Raw genomic sequence first — 23,386 nt, forward strand, 5'->3', positions numbered from 1 at the left:
TTATTAAAGAAACGTGTGCTGTGTGTGCTGTAGTTGTTCGCCTTCGTGGCTGCCTTTTGTGGCGTGCTTTTCATTTTTAGACACTACAGGACCCCCATGATTTCCACTGAGTCAGAAACCACTTTGTGTGAAAGTGTAGTGTGATCGTTCGGGTGAGTGTAGTCCTGAGAAGGTCTGTTGTCGATGATGGTGATTGAGGTCTCGATAACCCGTGCGGGAGTCATCATCAGAGTCAAGTGAATAGTTGTTGTCAGTAGAATGTTATTAGTCCAGTTCGCGTGAAATGATTGCGCAATGACTAATAACCTACAGCACTAAGTACTTTCAACGACTGACTCTGGAAAGCTGCTTTACTAACTTAGAACAGACTCCGCTGAATAGGCGTCAAATACTACCAGCTACATACAAATGACTCAGTCATGACATTAACATTACAAACAAACCGAACAGAATTACCTAACTTTACCGACTGATCGAAAAAGACCAATCACGACCGACCTACCCCACTTGAGTCGTACAGCCAATAACAGCAAAACTGACCAATCTTTTTACACGGACGATCACACTACACTTTTACATGTCACCCCCGGGTTCAAACCATTTACTGCAAACCACTTTGTGCAATCGAAGGTTAGCAGTGGCAAGGGTGGCTTGTGCACTCTTGAGTAGATCTATCGCTCCTTGGTTATGTGAAAGCGAGGCCAAACCATCATCATTCATCTCTTAGCTTCCTCGCTGTACTCCTCCTCGCCGTCGAGAGCTGTCCTGCGTAGCCCATAGGTAGCGACCGCGGGACTGGGCCCATTGCCAAAGAGATGGACATTCATCAGATATTCTCTAATACGCTTTGACGGGTCGTTACCTTCGAAATATAAAAAACGAAGGGCGTCTCTATGTGGCGGGTAGACATAGAACGAATGGAACATTTGCTCCACGTCGCACATTACAGCTACAATATCCTTTCGAAAGCGCATGAGGACTCCAGTGAGGTTGTTCATCAGGTCAGAACCAGGTAGGAGTACTTTGTTCAAGGGGACTCCGTCGGACTCGCAACTGAAATCGAATACGACGCAAATGGTGTGCTTTGTGCTGTAATAAACTACAAAATGCGTTAAGTACCAGGAAGGGCCGGGGAGTGGCCATTCTTCTCTACTTGGGACAGCTGAGGCGCGGCCGTTATCAATTATTCTACCCATGGACTCCAGATAGTCTGCTTTCATTTTAAGTTTCCTGGCGAAGGTCATCAGGAGCCCTTGTAACGGCTGCGTAGCTTGAATGTGGTTATTCGGCATGGTTTGACGTTCATTGCGAAACGATAAGGGCTCCCAATTTCCGCTCAGGTTCTTGTATATACCCTTATTCATTATTGCTAAGAACTTAGGGTCCTCGCAGGAGAGACCAGACTCTTTGTCGCCTCGTGTCGTCCTAAAGATGCCTTTTGCAACGCGCTTCAAAAGGGGTTGTGTAACCTTGAATTATTTAGGGCAAGGTGTTAGTTCATAACTTCTGTCTCCAGAGGTCTCCAGTTTTTCCTCCATAGCAGTGGACAGGCTAGTGAGGCAAGTGTGGACGTGTGCTGGACCACTTGCGAAGTCACGGCACATCTTACCGCTGATGGTCCAGCCGAAGTTGCTGCTCTCAGTGGGTTCCTCTCGGGCCATTCTTGAATTCCCTGATATTTAACAGCTCTGGCGCGTCTCGGCCCGGTAGTATGTGGATCTTGGCTATCTCATCTAAGGGAGGTATCTCGTGCGCAATGGCTTTCAGGTGCGGGAGACTCCTCGCAATGTCTGGAGTTGGGATTTTGCACTTGTCTTGTGGGATGGTATTGCACTCGGTGAGGGTCGGCAAGGTGAACACCACCCCTTCGAGTAACCGAACCGTGATTCTCGCCACCCGTCGGCCCTAGTTCTCTTCTCTTTCGCCACTACACGTAGACGAGACGTATTTCTCCAACGGTTCTTCTGCTACGAGTTCGTTGGCTAGCTTGCTGGTGACGAGAGAGCTGTTGCGCTGTTCATCAATGATGGCGTAGACGCGCTTGATGAGGTGCGGGTTACGCTCGTTATAGACGTCCACCGACAAAGTTTTGTTGTATGACATACTTCCTGTGGGTCCACAGAGTATGGTACATTTTGGGTTGACGGTTGCATCCTCCGGTTTAGGCGATGGCTGCTTCTCCCTATGAAGTATGGCACTGTGACGCTTGCTCCCACGGATAGTGCACTGTAGGGGCGTGCTACACCGGCTTGCGATGTGGTGGGGGCTGAAACAGCGAATGCATAGGCGTACTTGTTTAATCCACTCGATACGGAAATGCTCCGCCATTGCTGTAGGAATAATAAGTAATTTCCTTCTCCCATTTGGCGCGGATAAATCGCGGTAACTTCTCGGTTATAGGTTGGATACCGTTCGGGTAATTGAGGCACATAAGTCCGGAGAGGTAAGACAGTTGGCTCTCAATATCTACGCAAAAGTCTGCCAACGGCTACAGGTTGTCGTACTCTTGCTCACCAAACGTCGCTGTGTTACTTAAGTGCTCTAACAATGCGTTATTGATTGCGGCGACGCTTCCAAAACGCCTTTCAAGTTCCTCCCACAGTTTCCTTAGTAACGCAACTGGGTCACGTATGTGCCGCTTCCGGTAAATACCAACTAAGCGTTGAGGCGCTCCGATAGTGAAACTCCTTAAATAGTTTATTTTCTGAGTTGGGGAGACATCAGTGTTCGTTAGCATTGTTTTGAAGGCAGTTTTCCAAGGACGGAAGAGAGTAGGGTCCCCCAAAAATACGTCAAGTTGACACATAGGAAGATTTTATCTAGCTAGCTAGGCCTGCGACCATCTGTTGATTGACGACGGTAAGAGAGTCAATCAGCTGGTTTCCTGTAATATCTTTCAAAGGGGTTGAAGATATAAGTGGTTGCCGATCGAGGACAGTGTTTGTTGCGCTATATGGTCCTCATTTGTGAATTGCTGTTGTGGTAGATCCGGACTCTGAATGTGAGATTTAGGAAGAGGGTCTGTTTTCTTCGACGTACTCGGTTTGGGAGTATTGCGCAACTGGGGCTTTGTTTGTCCACAGGCGGCCCAAGCCTACTATGTGTGATTTTGGGGTCCAAAGCTCAGAAACGGCAATACCTAACATAATAAGATCGAATTTTAAGCGTAAGCGTGGGCCATTAAAGAAAAGAAAAATTATAAAAGAATTAAGCAAAAATTAAAAAGGATAATAAAAACGAGGAATAAAGCATGAGAATTCTCCTTACTTTTTTTCTGTAGCCGCTTTGTTGCCAACGGTCGTTTTAATGCTGTTTTGGCGACTTTCTTTGTAACGCATGCAGCGTCACCAGTCAACTGTATAAAAAGAAAAATTATAAAAAAAAAATTAAGAAAAAACAAAAAATGATAATGAAAGCGAGGAATATATCATATGAAGTCTCCTTACCTTTGTCATGTAGCTACTTTGTCGTTTGCGGTCCTTTTCACGCTATTTTGGCCACTTTCTTTGTAACGCGTTTGATGTTACCAGTGAACTTTATATGGAACAATTCGGGGCTGGAAACTTCAACCGCGGTAGCCAACACCAACCGTCGCCACTCGAAAGCCGATAAACTCCACAAGAGTCGACCGATCTCCGTCAAATTTCCACCTGCGAGAGCGCTTAGCTATTGGCTACCCGTTACAGCGGCAAAAGTTTCCAAATTCCGCTGCATCAATCCGAGAAACGCTCCGTTTTACCAACCATTCTGGCTTAATCGCTTTGTAGGTACGTGTAATCCCTTTGTCCTTACTACGGAATTCAAATATCGAAGTGCACCCGGTCGAATTTATACGTACGACTCACCAGACGGTGTTGTTTGACGCTAGGGTAAAAGTAACAACCTTCCTATAGATTCCCTGGAGAGTCTTTATTTGTTCAGATGATTTTATTTTGGGGATTTCTAAGTCTGGTAATTCTAAAACTTTGCCTAGCTGTTCTTCCCGGAGGGCCTTTTCGAAAACTTTAAGCTTGGCGTCCGCCACCGCGACCTTTTTGTCTGCTCCTAAGATCGCTATTTCCCTTTCAAACTGCGCCATTTCCTATTGCCGAATTCTCTGCTCTTCTGCTTCGCACTTCTTGTGCTCACGTTCGTTTTTCTGCCGATTAGCCGCGTGTACTGAGCCATTTTTTCGTTAGCCCTTCGCATATCAACTTATAACCTTATGTCTCCTGACGCTTTCGGGACATTAACAACGGGACTAACCCATGTTGTAGGCCCATCAACCGTTTATCAGTCTTGGTAGTCTCTCGGTCTGTTAGTAAAAGAATACTCGTCGCATCTACTGAACCACTGGGGTTACAATGGAACCATTACGTAGTTTCAGCTGATAATTCTTTAGTGTCCCGATTCCTTGAAAAACACTGGGACATTTTGCTTTGAATTCTCCGACAAGTGTCACTGACAGTTTTACCGTTTCCTGTATTGAAAGTATCTGCTGGACCCACATGGGAGGATTCCAAGGTCTGTGGCGGTTGGGTATCCTAACAAAAAACGTCCTGTTTTGACTGCAAGAAAATCTGCCACAACCCATGATTTATTTTGATAACAGAAACTTCTCACTTAAACTTCAACTTCGGTTCCCATAAGCATAGAACTTCTTTGTGCATGGTGGTAACGCAGTCTTTAGCCCCTAATATTTTGGTTCTTTTAAACTACCCATGCTAACTAGGTTGCTTGCAAACCTGAATCAATCAACTCTGCTAATGCTCACAGAGATCACCGGCTCAGCTCTCGTCGACAGAGCACATGCCTGAAATTCTACAGGAAAAGCAAATCTGTCATCCTCACCTGAGTTCTCGAAAGGCTTCCCACTTTCGAACTTTATCCAGTGCAGCTTTGAAAGAAATATTCTTGACTTCCAGCAGCTTTTTCCTTAACTGGAAATCAGGCAGCTTCTCAATCAGTTGGTCTCGCAGGTTTTCGTTCAAGGCTTCGCCGAAATTGCAACTATGGGCTTGTTTACGAAGGCGAACCATGAATTTGTGAGCAGTTTCCCCCTGTGTCGGCACAAGTTGACGAAAAACATGTCGCTCAAATGGGACGCTGCGTCCTCGGCTCAAAAATGAGAAACCAGCTTTCGAAGGCACACTTTAAATACATCATCCTCCTCGGCATTGACCGGCCCGGAGCTTGCAATACTGATAGGATCGTTTTCACTGTCGGCAACGTTCTGCGACCTAAGATGGAGAGCCTGTTAAATCTAACGGCGGCAAAGCTCTTTCCACGGAAGTCGAAATCCTGGTCAAAATTAACCACTCGTAAATAATGCTGTGCTAGCTTATCTACTTTGTTTACGCTCTCAGTGTTTGCTTAATTAAGACAATCGGGAGTAAATACTTCTTCCGGCCGACTGTGTAAACTGGTTATAAACAAATGACATAGGTATTGCTATACGACTGGAACAATTTAAAAGTCCAATAATTTCTCAGAGGACGAGACGAGGTACAATATTTCCTGGACAAGCATTCAAGTGTGTTTGAGTTCAATCGTCATTCGATGTGGAACCCAGCGAAGGAAATGATAGAGAAAAGAAATTCAGCTTGCATCACATGAGTGAATTGAGCTAGCCAATCTGAATACTGGAAGTGCAATATCTAAAGCCGAGAATCTGATAGAGCGATTATGACCATCATGGCTTAAACGGAATTCGATGGGATGAGCGCATGCTATGCTATGAACAGGAAATAGCTTCCATTGAACTTGTAAAGGTGGTCTATCTAATCTCTCGAGAACTGAGCACTCTTACGAGAATGAAATTTAAAGAAAACTTTGAGCGTCGCGTCAGCTATTGTAAATGACGGACACATCGTACTTGAACAAGTTATTCATATACAACTGAACAGTTTATTGAAATAGAATAGTTATTCAACGAAATACTAATAAAAAATTCAGGAACTATAGGAGGGGTGCATACCATTAAAGGAAGTCCTACATCTGAAATTTTTTTACTCTGACCATTGGAAACTTCTCGGAGATTTGACGTTGTAAACGGGGTGCAAATACACTGAGTGGTCAGCTCACGCCTGTGACAGAAATTGAAAAAGAGCTCGAGTTATCGATGTATGGATATTTTGAGTCTGTAAGGACAAAAGACCACAATTAAGGAAAATAGGAATTTCATGAATTTCTGTTTATACAGTGTCTAGACATTTCTCTTGACCCTGTACATTCTGATCAAATCTAATGATGGCATAGTGATTAGTCGAGTGAAAATAAAGCATTCTGAGCAAGGATCTTTAGGAACTAGGGAATTTTATGAATATCATTTACCGACAAATAAATGATATTGTGACAAACCGTTATCATTACTTGAGTATTCTTTTATGAGTTATCAATATGCTGCTTATAGGCTGCATTTGTAATGCTACTCAGTCGTTCAAAAGTAATTTCAAACTCTGATTACGATGGCTTTTGTTAGTTCTGTGAAAGATTTTCTACTCAGTTCTCAAAGATGTGCCCATGAAAAGAGCTCCTACAGTAAGAGCAGGAAAAAGAACTTCTTGTTAATTCTGCTTATTTATTGCGATTTTTTCCGCCGTAACCCTCGACATAATCTTGAGAAAGATGTCCGGAACGACAGGTTTATGACTTCACCAAGCTTCACTTAGAAAAGTAAAAAATCTTACTCAGATGGTCTAAAAGAAGCGGGCGTAAATCAGTAAATAGATAAACCCTAAGAATCTAAGAAAAAATGTAAACAAATACAAAGAATTCCGAGTAAACTACGTAACTTCGGGGGCTAAGAAGTAAAATAAACTTCAGACTAGACTGTTTTAAATTGGAGGTCCTTTGTATCGTGGAGGGCTAACCAGGATAGAGACGGTTTCTAATACTTGAATGTAGCTGTCTAGGGTGGTGCGAGATCGCAATCATCTTTTCAAAAGTGTATTTCCTGCTTTGCTGGCAATAACCTGTTAAACCAAAAACGCTTACAAAGGTAACTCATGATTAAAGCTACGAAGGTAAACATCCTTCAGCGAAAAAGAGCTTTAGAGGTCACCGATGTAAAGACAAATGTAGACAAGATGTAGATAACACTCTTTGACTTTGTCATGTTACTAACAATTCTCAAAGGGAAGCAAATATTTGAGAAAGAGCTTTTTAATATTATAGACCGCCTCCTGGTTGGCTCAATTGGTAGAGCGTCGGACTGCTGTGTGGGAGGTTGAGGGTTCAAACCCCGGCCGGACTAACACTCAGGGTATTAAAATAACTGAAGAGAATGTGCTACCTTTCCATAATATCAAGAAATGGATAGATACTAGTCTTCTCGGATAAGGACGAATAAACCGTAGGTCCCGTCTCCTGCTGGGTTAGGGGTCGAAGACGTAAATTTCCCACGCACGAGATTACCGTGTGGTGGATGTCCTCCCCCTGAGATGGGATGGGTGGGTGTGTAGAAATTGCAGATGGATAGGTACTCTGTAGATAAACTGTACCGGTGGTACAAGCCGTGTTGGAGTCGCTTGATGTCACCAAGGCGACCGGCCCAGATGAGATCCCTGCGCGCTTGCTTAAAAAGACGGCCTCCGCAACTGCGCCGTCACTGTGTCAACTCTTTAACAAGTCTCTAAGCACCTGGTCACTTCCACAGGAGTGGAAAACGGTGAACGTCGTACCGGTCTTCAAGAAGGGCGAGGCGAAGTATGTATAGAACTATCGTCCGATATCATTGTTATCACTGCTATCCAAGGTCTTAGAGAAGTGCGCGCTTAACAGTTTTAAGGATCGACTAGCTGAGGTTGAAAACTTGTGCCATCATGGATTTCTGAGTGCAAGTCCTGTACCAAAAATCTCCTGGAAGCTCTTCATTATATTGGGTCAGTGCTTGACTGTGGTGGTCAGGTGGACACGGTATATATGGATATGTCAAAAGCCTTCGATACGATGTGCCACCAACGCTACTGTACAAACTGCGTGTCTTAGGATTCGGAGGTAACTTACTTCGGTGGTTTAACTCTTATCTAACCAACCGACGTCAAAGAGTGACTGTGCTCGGAGCGATGTCCTAACTTCTCCCATCACTTCCCGAGTTCCTCAGGATCCATCTTGGGAACGGCTCTGTTTCTGCTGTATGTTAACAACTTGCCAGACGCAGTAGATAACAGCCGCATCGCTATGTTTGCCGACGATGCGAAAGTATTCAAGCCGATCAAATCCGTTGGAGATGTTGCTGTACCTTGTGGTGGAACAGACCTCCGTCTCTCCTTCAATGAGACCAAATGCAAGTCCCAGATGATCACGAGAAAGATTCACCCTGCTGTTTCGTCATATATCATCAAGGAAAGCCCTCTGGAGTGCGTGACGATCGAATGCGATCTTGGGGTTTACGTATCAGATGATTTGACATGGAACCATCATGTAAATGAACAGACGGGCAGAGCTAATAAATTGTTGGGATACATTAGGCAATTAATTAATAAAATCTTCCTTCTATCACTATATTGCTATTTTCATGTCTCTAACTATGCAAGCTGTTAACTTGTTAAGAATAGGGATTTAGAGGGGCAGGATAGTTTTCATAAGCCTTCCAAAGCTCAGTTTGGGATTAGAACACAAAGTGCAGGTAACAGTTTTTAAATTATCAAGTTAGTGCAAAATGTTTAGGGCTCAACAAGACCAGTGCCATCTGGCCACTTGCCCCAGGGTGCTGGAGGGCAATGAAAATGCTTGTCACTTGACTTGTTTAAACCCTAACCCTAAACCCTGACCTAACGGTAACCCTAACCCAACTGGAACCTTAACTCAACTGGAACCCTAACCCAAGTGTAACCCTAACATCAAAATACTGGAAAAAGGTCAATCGATTTCTGCAACCCCAACCCTAACCATTGGGTTAAGTCGAGACTCGCCATAGCTGTCTCCTGAGGGTATCAAATACCTTAGTCAGTTGATTTTAAACTTTTTCTTCATCTAATTTTAAGATAAATACTCGAACTACACAAGATACAACCCTAAGACGCTTAATGCACTTAACATTGGTTTGGCAGCTGTTCGGTTATGCCTCGCAAATTTGGGCACCCCAATCCGTGAATCTCATCTCTTGTATTGAGAGAAAGCAAGAGAGTGCAACTAAATACATTCTGAAATTGCCTTTTTTTTAAGCCCTGTTTCTTATCGTTGAAGTTGCTTCCCATAACATATTGGCACGAATACCTTGATATGGTATTTTTCTTTAAACTGACCCATGGTCTTGTTAAAGTAGATAGCAACATTGTTCTCCGTATTCGATCTACCGGTAGAAACACAAGATCGAACACTAATGTCATCAAATATACAGACAATAAATATAGAACTTCAACATTTCAGAAATCTTTTCTTATGAGATCTACGCGAATTTGGAACACACTTGCCGATGAACTTGAGTTTAATATGGACAGTATCTATTCTTTTATGGCCACTATTCTATGATCCCGCCCTCAGTGCCACCTACGATGTTAATAACCCCCTTCGTTCAAAACTGTATGTCTCAAGTGTAATCGCTGTAGAAGCTTTGCTATGCCCATTACATGCTGCATGTAATTGCACCTAGTTTTAGATTCTTTTAGTTGTTTTTGAAATTGTATCTATTTTATTATTATTTTTATTTTAGTCATTTTCTTTCTTAAGGCCCGCAGTAACTTGCTACCCGATGTTGCGGTTCCCCTGCCATACTTTGTAGTGGAGAAGTTAATAAATAAATAGATAAATAAATAAAATAAAATAAATAAACTGAAATAAAACCATTGTTATTATTATTATTACTATTATTATTATTATTAGACAAGTAAACAATATTTGCCTTATAAAATTCAAATATGCCACTAATAAGCTGCATTCTAATGCCACACGGTCAGTAATTTTCCAGCTCTTATTGTACTGAGTGCATAAGACCACTCAAAGAAAGCCAGGCTTTTTTTTACACTGTTTCACAACAGATAACAAAGAGTGCTGTTTGCGTTTTTGACAATTGTTCCAATCAAATCATAGTGATATCAAGAGCAACAAACTTAGCAGCCTTCATATAGGAATATTCAGGACTGTAAAGTCCTTGGAACGTCTGTGGGAGGTTGTGTGTGTGTTTTTTTTTTTTTTTTCAATTCGTTGTTTTTTTGGAAAATGTAGAAATCACAAGGAAACCTTTTGGTCAAGCAGACTTTTATTCGAAAATTACATGACTTATTATTTGCAATTTTTTATATAAGAGCTCCTCGGGAGATCTCTTCAGATGTTAAGATTTGTTGGTATGATTGCTTGGGTTAAGTATTTGTTTTAGCTCTATGCTCTTTTGCTCTTCGTCTGGGGAATAATTATGTTAAGGTGGTATGGAAAATATCTGTATAAAATACCTTTAAGCTCTCCACGCATCCACAACGATCGGCAGATACGTCACCTAAAGCGTTTTTGTTGTTTCTCTTTCGAATCAAATCATAGGTATATCAACAACAACAAACTCAGCAGCCTTCATCCAGGAATGTTCAAGACCTTAAAGTCCTTGGAATATCTGTGAGTGGTTGTGTTTTTTGTTTGTTTGTCTGTTTTTTGTAAACAGCAGAGATCAGGCACACTTTTATTCGAAAATTAAATTACTTCTCTGTAATTTTCTTAATAGGGGCTCCTTAGGAGATCTCTTACGATGTTAATATTTATTGATATGATTGCTAAGTTGACTAGTACAATTTAGTTTAGGAAAAACTAGAGCTGCTGGGGTTAAGTATTTGCTTATCAACTATATGCTCTTTCGTTCTTTCTCTGAGGAACAATTATCCTGAGATGGCCCGGAAAATATCTGTATAAAGTAGCTTTTAGTTCCCCAAGCTGCCACAATGACCGGCAGATACGTCTCGTTTAGCGTTTTTCTTTTGTTTTTGTTTCTCTCTCATAGACGTAGTACAAGTATTTTAAATTTTAAGCCTGTCAAAATTTAATTAGCAGTGTTTACTTAACTTATTGTTCATCCTTTGAGTGTTTCTGCTGCTCAGTGTCAACGAAAGAAAGTGGCGTGTCGTTCGTTTTTTTGATCCCAAAGTGGGATTAAATTAAGTCAGCAGTCTATTACTCTCAATTAAAATGACTCGAGGTATGATCTAGTGGGTTAGCTGTATTTAAAGAAATTCCATAAATGAAGCTTACAAAAATATTCGCGCTGTGACGGGAGCCGACCGACAAACGAAGCTAAGTGACGCGAGCGAGGCAAATTTTAGTGCCCTTCTTTATCGTAAAGAAACATTATAACAATTGATTGAGACAAATTGTACCTGTTTATACTTACTTGTCCTTCATTTTATTAAAATCGGTGCAAACTTGGAGCAATGGATTACCCTGTTTTATCAATATTTCGTTTGGAAATTCACCGATCAAGTCTAACAATGAAAAAACACGATCCTCGAAGCAAGTATTGGAAAAATGAGTACAGCTCCAGAGGTTGCCAGAGCGACTATTTGACGACCTAAGCAGCTTAACTAAACTGTAGCTATACATATATATCAGCTGAATGATTGATCAATTAGATTAAGCCTCTTTAACTGTTATATGCGTGTGTGACGATAGGTTATGAAACATCGCAATGAAAGAAGCTCTCATGAATTGAGAACGCCAAAATGCCGAAAACAACGCATAAATATGCCTGAACAACCACACGGAAAAATCACTAAATTTTCCCAAAACATTCCTCCCACCTTAAACCGAAACCTCCTGGTCGAGAGAAACTTCGAGAAACTGTAGGGATCATAATGACGAATGAACTTGGCTTTCGTAAAGACAATAAATTATCCTTAAGGTTAAACTATATTTTCTTCTTTATGCGCTTATGTCGAGTTACCCACTTCGCCATTAACACATTTCCACTGTCCTCGAAAACTACTGTAAATCACGCGATGTTGACATTTCTCAAGAAAGCTGAAGTACCAATTGATTATAAGTGGATTTAATGGTACCTGCCTAAGCTTAATAGACCAAAGCTCGTGATTAACGCTGTCAAACGCTTTACTGAAATCCATAGCAAATAACCGCACAGCTTTGCACTTTGGATCGTCGAGATAGCTGCACGCGATTTGTTGCATACTTATAAGTGAGTCTATACAGCTCTCCCCTGTTCTGTAAGCGAACTGAGTCGAGCTCAAGTGTTTCTCAACAGTGTCCCGCGCGTGGATGTTATACACGCACTTCTCAAAAGCTCGAGTAATTACTGGAGTATTATTGATTCCTCTGTAGTCTGTCTTTCCCTTGGGAACGTCAACCTTAGAGAGGGGTGTTACGTTAGCACTTTTCTACGATGAGGGCCAGGTACTAAACTTCAGAGACAAGTTCCAGTTCTTACAGATTATAGGCGTAAAAATTTCTGCTTGGTCTTTCCTTACCCAAAAGGGTATGTCGTCTGGTCCAGTGGCTGTTTTTTTAAGAGCCGCAAACAGTTCCACACCTGTCTTTCTGCCGATCTCAGGAACTTGGACTCCATTCTCCACTTGGGCAGGTTTAGGTTGCTTATACTCAGTGTCCCAACGTAAATCAGAAAAATAATCATTCAGTTCAACCAGCGATTGTATGTCCAATGTAATCTTAGCTGAGTGACAGCGACGCTGTGACAGGTCATCCACATGTTTCCACCACTCCCTAGTACCTATGAGTACTTGCAGAAGATTTCTTCTGTTCTTGCTGATCAGTTCACTTATTCTTCTGTTTATCTCACGTAGCCGAACTACATTGTTTGAATCAATTCTCGATTTAGCCCTCATCAAGGACTTAGCTAAGGGGGTCATCCACGCCGGATCACGCGATGACATGCGCACTCTCCGATAAGGCATGCACCTGTCCATGTAATTGTGAATAAGAGTCTCTAAAATATTCACCGCCTCATTCACACGATAGTTCCAGATATAACGCTTTCTTCCTGTGTTTCCTACAATCCCGAATTCGAACTTTTTCGCGCACGGGCTTGAGTTTTGTTCCCGCCGGTAGAATGACCGCCGTATGATCCGTTATAATCGATATGCAATACGGAGTACATTTTCCAAACAAGTCCAGTCGAATCATCTCCTCCAATTTGAATAACACAATGGCATCATCTTTAGCCGGGAATCTGATAAAGAGGTCGTCTCTGATGTAATTGAAAATGCAGAAAAGATATGAATAACGCCCAGTGATCGTGCAACTAAGTGGCATAAAAAAAATGGTTGTTAACAAAAATAAAAGCGAATTGAAATTCTTGACAAGTCAACAATATCTGCGGGGAGTGCTTTGCGGTTCTGGGGATTCTTTCCTAAGTTCCGAACGTGCCGCTCATAGGCTGCATTTGTTATGCTACTACGACTTTAAGTTTAAACTCAGACTGCACAAGGTTCATGACACCAGAAATAGGAAGCCGGCTTTCTTTTACGCAGCTTCATAACATATGGTAATGAGCGCTGTTTGCGTTTTGCCATCAAATTACAGGTACATCTACAAAAACAAACTAAGTAGCCTTCATCTGGGAATATTCAAGAACTTAAAGCCCTTGGAAATTGATTAGTTGTGTTTTGTTTGTTTTTTTTTGTTTTTTTTTTTTTGTTCTGTAAATTATAGAAATCTGTGACGATGTGATTTTAGAAGTACGCAGTTAATGTCAGATCAGTAGTAGTATTTATTATATAGTGTTAGAAGCATGCAGTTAGTGTTAGATCATTGGTAGCATTAATTATTATACATGTGCATATGATTGGGGCTTACGTATATATGCATTCGCAAGTCCTAGTTTAACGGTTTTTTCAACTTGTAATCGGCCAGCAAGTTAAAGAATGAACTGGCGTTTTTTTTTTAAACATAATCTCGTCGTTATATGGTGTCGGGTGGTTTGACCACCAATGGCTTATCTTCAATCGTTGTCTGCGACTCATTCTCTCGATATAAATGACTCAACGTCGCAGAGAAATGGAACGAGTGGAAAGAAATGTGGCCACACTACAGCGTCGCGGCTAAAGCCAACAAAGAAGCAGGCGAGCTTCAAGTGGCCACCTTTCTCGCGGCTATTGGTCCTGAAGTGAGGAAAGTCTTTAAAACTTGGAATCTCACCGTCGATGAAAAGAAAGACATCAAAACTGTCATCGAGCGATTCGAAAATTACTGCAACCCAAGGAAGAATATTCTTTTTAAGCGGTATCATTTTAATTTACGACAACAAGAGCCCGGCGAATCCTTTGATCGGTGCGTAACTACCCTTCGCCATATGACTGTTAAGTGTGGTTTTGATACTATTACGCCGGATGATATTCTTACAGACAGGATTATCTTTGGCGACAACAAAGTCAGGGAGAAGCTTTTTCGGGAACCCGAACTCGATCTCGACAAGACGCTTGATATTTGCCGCGCCGCAGAAATGTCTCAGGCTCAGATTAAAGCGGTGGATGACCTCACCTCGGCTAGCATAAAAGTTCACCAATTGAACGTTTAAACTCTTAACAGCTTCAAATATCGGTTTCGGTCGTCGTGGCTTCCGTGACTTTCGTTCAGCTGATCTTCTCTGACCTGACTTTGAAGTGGGACTTTGATCGCATCTTGTCCCACTTCAATTGTTCTTTGCACGTCTTTTTCTATCATTTCAGACTCTTTGTTTTTCTCAGCTTCTTCTTCGACATCGACAAAGAACGCAGACAGTACCTGTAAAATTTCTTGTGCGTTTTCTAGGGTTGCCCACAGGTACCGGTGTTCAATCACAATTGCTATGTCGTTATTTCGGAATCCCTTACGCACAGTCTTTCTAATTCATGTCTGAATTTTGTCACCTTTTTTTTTTTTGCAGTACGTTTCCTTCTTTCAATCTGTATTAACCGAACGTCCTATCGCTTCTTTTTGTGGACTTCGCTCGGTCCAGTTTCGTCGTTTTTCTCGGTAAATTCGGTAACATCGCTATCCTCGGATTCGGAGGCCATAGCGCTCAACTCAGAAACTCAACTCGCAAACGAAACCTCGAACAAACAACAGCTCTTACCTTTCTCCCATCGTTAAGAGTGGCACGCTTAATTGAGTGAAAAATAAAACGATGAAAACGGTAACACAATAACGCGGTAAAAAACACCAACAACCTCGAAAAAAATGCGATTCTAGAAAAAGGTCAAAACTACCAACTCCTTAATTGTCCGCAGGACTTGCTAACAAAATGTTTTAAAACTTACAGAAGAGCGTGCGATTTGTGAATAAATCGAAACGGTGAGAGCCATTCAGATTGCATGGATCACGAGTGATTTCAGATGGATGTAAGAGAGAAAAAAATCAAAGTGGCTACGAACCACTAAACTCAGAAAGTGGATCGTGGAGGGATGAGAAATCGAAGCCACTGAACGGACTTCGTAATAAATGTTTGGTTATGGCAGGTCATATTTTATCTATTTATGTGGATATCGTTGCTTTTTATAAACGGCGCCTGTTCTAGTTGATCCAAGTAGGCTCGTAGAAACCGGTGCGTACCCCGATACTTCGTTTTTAATATTTCTTTTTTTCTCCTCGTATTCGGGGGTGGTTACTCCAAGATCACAGATGGTTTCCAAAGCGTTCCTTGTAAGGCATTGTAGTAGCCTTGCCTTTTTCGAATGTACTAGCTCTCTTGACTCGTCTACGACAATTGTAAACAGGGCTCAGAAATCTTCAAACTTTCTTTTGTCACCATTGAACGTCGGAACTCTTAAAAGCTTAAATATCGGTTTCGATCGTCATGGTTGCCGTGACTTTCGTTCAGCTGATCTTCTCTGGCCTATTGCTCGTAGCGACTCGCTACGAGCAACGTCTGATGTGTTCTTGCTTAACGGACTTTGATCGCATTTTGTCCCGCTTCAATCCTTCTTTCTACGTCTTTTTCGATGGTTTCGGACTCTTCGTTACTTCCCAGCTTCCTCTTCGAATTCGACATAGAACGCCGACAGTTCCTCTAAAAGTTTCTTGTGCGTTTTCTAGGGCTGCTCACAGCTGCTTAATCACACTCTCTGTGTCCGTTTTTTGGGAATTCTTTACCCATAGTCTTTTAACTAATGTCTGAGTTTTGTCACCTTTTTCTTTGCTGTACGTTTCCTTCTTTCAATCTGTATTAACAGAACGTCCTTTTGCTTCCGTTTGTCGACTCCACTCGGTCCAGTTTTGTCGTTTTTTCGCGGTAAATTCGGTAACATGGCCATCCTCGGATTCGGAAGCCATAGCGCTCAACTCAAAAACTCAACTCGCAAAAGAAACCTCAAACAAACAACAGCTCATGCCTTTCTCCCATTGTTAAGAATGGCACGTTTAATTGAGTGAAAAAATAGGACGATGAAAACGGTAAAACAATAATACGGAACAACTTCGAAAAAATTGGGATTCAAGAAAAAAACTCAAAACTCTCAACTCTCTAAAACTTGCACACGCAAAAATCGTCCGCAAGACTTTCTTAAATTTTTTTTTAAAACCAACGAAATTTCAAGTTCGGTAACTGTCTTCTTAAAAAATTGTCATGATTTTTCTGTATTCCGTTTGGAAATTGACCAATTATAATTTAGTATTTAAATCGAACGATGAACAACAGAATGATCCCAGAAATAAGTAATGGAAAAATGAGTACAAGCAAGATCAGTCGTATCTTTGCATGCAGGTAATAAATCGACAGATGCAACCCTCAGAGTCGATCACAACTAAAATACAATCTTTTGTATCCAGTGAAAAAGAGAATATGAATTGCATTAAACTGGACACCTGACGGTTTTGCTTTTGAACCAAATTTAGAAGTGTCAATGATAACGAGCTCCAGATGTTGCCAGAGGAAACATTTGAAAACCTTATCAGCTTAACTAAACTGTAAGTATATATCAGCTAATTGGTTGATGAACGTTATATGCGTGTTTGCTAGTATTCAAAGATTATGTATTTACAGTAATCATGATAGCAAATTTCTACTTTAACTTGAAAATCATGAACATGATAGTAGTACGATGCTTAGTCAACCATCATCCAGCTTTGCAGATTATGTTATGATAAGGATACATTGCGGGCTCGTGTGACGTAAGGGCAATGAACACTGAATTACCGAAAACTTTCCCTAACTGCTGCGATCAATTTTTTGCTTCGATTCACAGACGTACTGTTTGAACAGATTTGTTATGTCGGAGAATACAAACAAGCCAAAACATTGGTAGTCCCCGAGTATCATATGATGACAATCAATAATTACACAACTTTACTGAAGCGATGTTCTCTCTCCTGTTACTCATCTTCTCCGATTCGAACAATATATCTCCATTATCTTAAGCCTGGAATCTGATTAAGAGGTCGTCTCTGATGTAATTGGAATTGAAGAAAAGATATGAATAATGCTCACTGATTGGACGACTTAATCGCAATAAAAAAGTGGGTTTTAACGAAAATAAATGTTTGAAAAAAAGAATTAACAGAAATCTCTAACAAGTCAGCAATATCTGCAGGGAGTTTTTAGCGGTACCGAGGGGTTTTCCTGGTTGTTTGAAAAATGTCTGTATAAATTACCTTTTACTTCACACAGTTGGCACAATGATCAGCAGATACGTCTGGAAGTTCCGAAGCTACATTTGTCATGCTACTAAGGCAAAAATGGAAGCCATTTGGGTGATCGGAGATACCGTTGAGAAAAAGAACAGAAATTGAGTGATTATGAGGATTGTTAGGAAAGATATCGTCAATAGCTGAAGCCTTGTGTCAAGTCATTCGGGTGGGACACGTAATTAAGAGAAAGAACTTTCTAGAATACAACAACTATAAAAATTCCTTAGTGGCATGGTGGTTCTCATAAGAGATAAAAAAAGGCCATGACTTTACTTTACTTCTAAGTTCCGCATGTGGTGCTGATAAGCTGCATTTGTTATGCATGCTACTAGGGCGCTGAGTTTTCAAACTCAGACCACACAAAGAGAGCCAGGTTTTTTGTCGCTGCTTCATAGCAAATGACAAGGAGCGCTCTATGCATTCTTAGCAATTTTACTATTAAATGACAGGTATATCTACGAGAACAAACTTAGCAGCCTTCATCCAGGAATATTCAAGAACTTAAAGTCCTTGGAACTTTTGTGAGTGGTTGTGGTTAGAATGATAAAATGATAGAAATCATTTTGATAAAGTTTTGTTGATGCTCACTTTTATTCCAAAATAGAATGACTTATTTGCAATAATGATATACGATGTAAAGGCTCCTTAAGAGATTTCATCCGGTGTAAATACTTACTGATGTGATTTCGAAGTTGTTAAGGACAGTTTGGTTCACGTAAGAGTTACTGCGGTTAAGACTCTTTTTACAGCTACATGCTCTTTTGTTCTTTGTCTGAGGTACAATTATCTTGAGGAGGTTTGGAAAATATCTGTATGAAATACTTTAATTCACCAGGCTAGTAAAAACATAGACAGATACTTCTCATATAGCGTTTACGCTGTTTCTTTTATGTCTTTTTCCCGTAGTTACCATAATTATTTTAAAATTAACACTGATGAAGAAATTAGTAAACACTTTATGAATAACCACGTACAGTGCTGTAAAGAACAACTATAGAGAGGACACGAATAGCTACGTTATTATATTTTAGGCAGTGGTATAACACTTTTGTTGAAAAGCTAATGGCAATGCGCGGCCACTTATCGTCACTCCCCCTGTCACTTTTCTTCAGAATACTGACAGATGATGAAAAATTCCTCTATTTCATTTCTACGGTAGTCTTAGTGCTAAAAGGCGTTGTTTGTAGAAGAAGGAAACCTTTAGATGATACAGTACCTTATGAATGCAGAGAAACACTAAAGTGGTCAGAATAAACCAGGATGGTAAAGATTAACAAGTACCAGATGACAAACTGGAAAATTTAGACTAAATCTTCTTTTTTACAAACCAGGAAAAAGTTGTCTAATTAATAAAACCGCGAAAAATTTCGTGATTTATTTCAGTAGAGTAAGGCAGAAAGGATTAGTAGAATAATAACCAAAACTTTGCTAGGCTAAAACTTGCAGCTTTTATCATCTTTGCAGATCAGTGTTTGGAAATGAATTGAAGATGTTACCACAGGGAATATTCAATAACTTGAAAGATTTAAAGTATTTGTAAGTATAAAGTAATTCAAGTTGTTTTATCAACTAACGAATTGATCCTTTTGGAAACTGGCAACCTAAACTGAAAATTCAAGTAAGAGAAAACCATGGCTTTACTTGCGTGTGTTAGGAAGTTTTTCCTCTTGCTAGCTTCCGTGATAATGGGGTCAACGGTCTCGATATCATATGCCGCTGCGGTTTCCGGCAGTTTCGTGCGTTCAAGTTTTTATTAGAGACCGTTTTTAAGGTGGATCTCTAACTTGATATCTATTGCCTCTTTCAGAATATCGGTTGAAGGAATGTAAATGTTTAAGAGATACTATCATGACTGACTTCCTTCTAGTAGTTTTACTCTGGAAAAAGAAAGGGGGACTGTATCGTACAATTCCTGAATGTGCAAAATTCATCCTTCAAATTTAATACACCGCACATACGCACATAACACCGTATGCTCGTTATGACGTCTAAAGGTGTGATAAAGAACACTTAAAAGGCCTGCGTATGGATACGAACAACTAGCGCTGCATTATGAAGAGGTTTATCTCAGCAACTGAAGAAACAATGAGGATATAACAAGCTAGAACCATAAACGCATACACTCCACGTGTAATTGTAGCGTAGACGGCACCACTGTGGACAATATTGTCGATGACTAACACTCAGGGTATTAAAATAACTGAAGAGAATGTGCTACCTTTCCATAATATCAAGAAATGGATAGATACTAGTCTTCTCGGATAAGGACGAATAAACCGTAGGTCCCGTCTCCTGCTGGGTTAGGGGTCGAAGACGTAAATTTCCCACGCACGAGATTACCGTGTGGTGGATGTCCTCCCCCTGAGATGGGATGGGTGGGTGTGTAGAAATTGCAGATGGATAGGTACTCTGTAGATAAACTGTACCGGTGGTACAAGCCGTGTTGGAGTCGCTTGATGTCACCAAGGCGACCGGCCCAGATGAGATCCCTTCGCGCTTGCTTAAAAAGACGGCCTCCGCAACTGCGCCGTCACTGTGTCAACTCTTTAACAAGTCTCTAAGCACCTGGTCACTTCCACAGGAGTGGAAAACGGTGAACGTCGTACCGGTCTTCAAGAAGGGCGAGGCGAAGTATGTATAGAACTATCGTCCGATATCATTGTTATCACTGCTATCCAAGGTCTTAGAGAAGTGCGCGCTTAACAGTTTTAAGGATCGACTAGCTGAGGTTGAAAACTTGTGCCATCATGGATTTCTGAGTGCAAGTCCTGTACCAAAAATCTCCTGGAAGCTCTTCATTATATTGGGTCAGTGCTTGACTGTGGTGGTCAGGTGGACACGGTATATATGGATATGTCAAAAGCCTTCGATACGATGTGCCACCAACGCTACTGTACAAACTGCGTGTCTTAGGATTCGGAGGTAACTTACTTCGGTGGTTTAACTCTTATCTAACCAACCGACGTCAAAGAGTGACTGTGCTCGGAGCGATGTCCTAACTTTTCCCATCACTTCCCGAGTTCCTCAGGATCCATCTTGGGAACGGCTCTGTTTCTGCTGTATGTTAACAACTTGCCAGACGCAGTAGATAACAGCCGCATCGCTATGTTTGCCGACGATGCGAAAGTATTCAAGCCGATCAAATCCGTTGGAGATGTTGCTGTACCTTGTGGTGGAACAGACCTCCGTCTCTCCTTCAATGAGACCAAATGCAAGTCCCAGATGATCACGAGAAAGATTCACCCTGCTGTTTCGTCATATATCATCAAGGAAAGCCCTCTGGAGTGCGTGACGATCGAATGCGATCTTGGGGTTTACGTATCAGATGATTTGACATGGAGCCATCATGTAAATGAACAGACGGGCAGAGCTAATAAATTGTTGGGATACATTAGGCAATTAATTAATAAAATCTTCCTTCTATCACTATATTGCTATTTTCATGTCTCTAACTATGCAAGCTGTTAACTTGTTAAGAATAGGGATTTAGAGGGGCAGGATAGTTTTCATAAGCCTTCCAAAGCTCAGTTTGGGATTAGAACACAAAGTGCAGGTAACAGTTTTTAAATTATCAAGTTAGTGCAAAATGTTTAGGGCTCAACAAGACCAGTGCCATCTGGCCACTTGCCCCAGGGTGCTGGAGGGCAATGAAAATGCTTGTCACTTGACTTGTTTAAACCCTAACCCTAAACCCTGACCTAACGGTAACCCTAACCCAACTGGAACCCTAACTCAACTGGAACCCTAACCCAAGTGTAACCCTAACATCAAAATACTGGAAAAAGGTCAATCGATTTCTGCAACCCCAACCCTAACCATTGGGTTAAGTCGAGACTCGCCATAGCTGTCTCCTGAGGGTATCAAATACCTTAGTCAGTTGATTTTAAACTTTTTCTTTATCTAATTTTAAGATAAATACTCGAACTACACAAGATACAACCCTAAGACGCTTAATGCACTTAACATTGGTTTGGCAGCTGTTCGGTTATGCCTCGCAAATTTGGGCACCCCAATCCGTGAATCTCATCTCTTGTATTGAGAGAAAGCAAGAGAGTGCAACTAAATACATTCTGAAATTGCCTTTTTTTTAAGCCCTGTTTCTTATCGTTGAAGTTGCTTCCCATAACATATTGGCACGAATACCTTGATATGGTATTTTTCTTTAAACTGACCCACGGTCTTGTTAAAGTAGATAGCAACATTGTTCTCCGTATTCGATCTACCGGTAGAAACACAAGATCGAACACTAATGTCATCAAATATACAGACAATAAATATAGAACTTCAACATTTCAGAAATCTTTTCTTATGAGATCTACGCGAATTTGGAACACACTTGCCGATGAACTTGAGTTTAATATGGACAGTATCTATTCTTTTATGGCCACTATTCTATGATCCCGCCCTCAGTGCCACCTACGATGTTAATAACCCCCTTCGTTCAAAACTGTATGTCTCAAGTGTAATCGCTGTAGAAACTTTGCTATGCCCATTACATGCTGCATGTAATTGCACCTAGTTTTAGATTCTTTTAGTTGTTTTTGTAATTGTATCTATTTTATTATTATTTTTATTTTAGTCATTTTCTTTCTTAAGGCCCGCAGTAACTTGCTACCCGATGTTGCGGTTCCCCTGCCATACTTTGTAGTGGAGAAGTTAATAAATAAATAGATAAATAAATAAAATAAAATAAATAAACTGAAATAAAACCATTGTTATTATTATTATTACTATTATTATTATTATTAGACAAGTAAACAATATTTGCCTTATAAAATTCAAATATGCCACTAATAAGCTGCATTCTAATGCCACACGGTCAGTAATTTTCCAGCTCTTATTGTACTGAGTGCATAAGACCACTCAAAGAAAGCCAGGCTTTTTTTTACACTGTTTCACAACAGATAACAAAGAGTGCTGTTTGCGTTTTTGACAATTGTTCCAATCAAATCATAGTGATATCAAGAGCAACAAACTTAGCAGCCTTCATATAGGAATATTCAGGACTGTAAAGTCCTTGGAACGTCTGTGGGAGGTTGTGTGTGTTTTTTTTTTTTGTTTTTCAATTCGTTGTTTTTTTGGAAAATGTAGAAATCACAAGGAAACCTTTTGGTCAAGCAGACTTTTATTCGAAAATTACATGACTTATTATTTGCAATTTTTTATATAAGAGCTCCTCGGGAGATCTCTTCAGATGTTAAGATTTGTTGGTATGATTGCTTGGGTTAAGTATTTGTTTTAGCTCTATGCTCTTTTGCTCTTCGTCTGGGGAATAATTATGTTAAGGTGGTATGGAAAATATCTGTATAAAATACCTTTAAGCTCTCCACGCATCCACAACGATCGGCAGATACGTCACCTAAAGCGTTTTTGTTGTTTCTCTTTCGAATCAAATCATAGGTATATCAACAACAACAAACTCAGCAGCCTTCATCCAGGAATGTTCAAGACCTTAAAGTCCTTGGAATATCTGTGAGTGGTTGTGTTTTTTGTTTGTTTGTCTGTTTTTTGTAAACAGCAGAGATCAGGCACACTTTTATTCGAAAATTAAATTACTTCTCTGTAATTTTCTTAATAGGGGCTCCTTAGGAGATCTCTTACGATGTTAATATTTATTGATATGATTGCTAAGTTGACTAGTACAATTTAGTTTAGGAAAAACTAGAGCTGCTGGGGTTAAGTATTTGCTTATCAACTATATGCTCTTTCGTTCTTTCTCTGAGGAACAATTATCCTGAGATGGCCCGGAAAATATCTGTATAAAGTAGCTTTTAGTTCCCCAAGCTGCCACAATGACCGGCAGATACGTCTCGTTTAGCGTTTTTCTTTTGTTTTTGTTTCTCTCTCATAGACG

General features: G+C 40.7%; 1 long non-coding RNA gene and 1 pseudogene across 1 annotated transcript; one reads left to right on the forward strand and one right to left on the reverse strand.

Moving 5' to 3' along the window:
• Positions 1-1,905: 1,905 nt before the first annotated feature.
• LOC148741292 (uncharacterized) lies at positions 1,906-12,836 on the reverse strand (annotated as a pseudogene).
• Positions 12,837-17,712: 4,876 nt separating this feature from the next.
• LOC148741293 (uncharacterized) lies at positions 17,713-23,179 on the forward strand. Its single transcript, XR_015998827.1, has 3 exons — positions 17,713-18,053; positions 18,997-19,068; positions 22,933-23,179. It is a non-coding gene; the product is annotated as an uncharacterized LOC148741293 (long non-coding RNA).
• Positions 23,180-23,386: the final 207 nt, after the last annotated feature.

This window comes from Stylophora pistillata, chromosome 1, assembly GCF_964205215.1.
Source record: "Stylophora pistillata chromosome 1, jaStyPist1.2, whole genome shotgun sequence".
Classification (NCBI taxonomy): Eukaryota; Metazoa; Cnidaria; class Anthozoa; order Scleractinia; family Pocilloporidae; genus Stylophora; species Stylophora pistillata.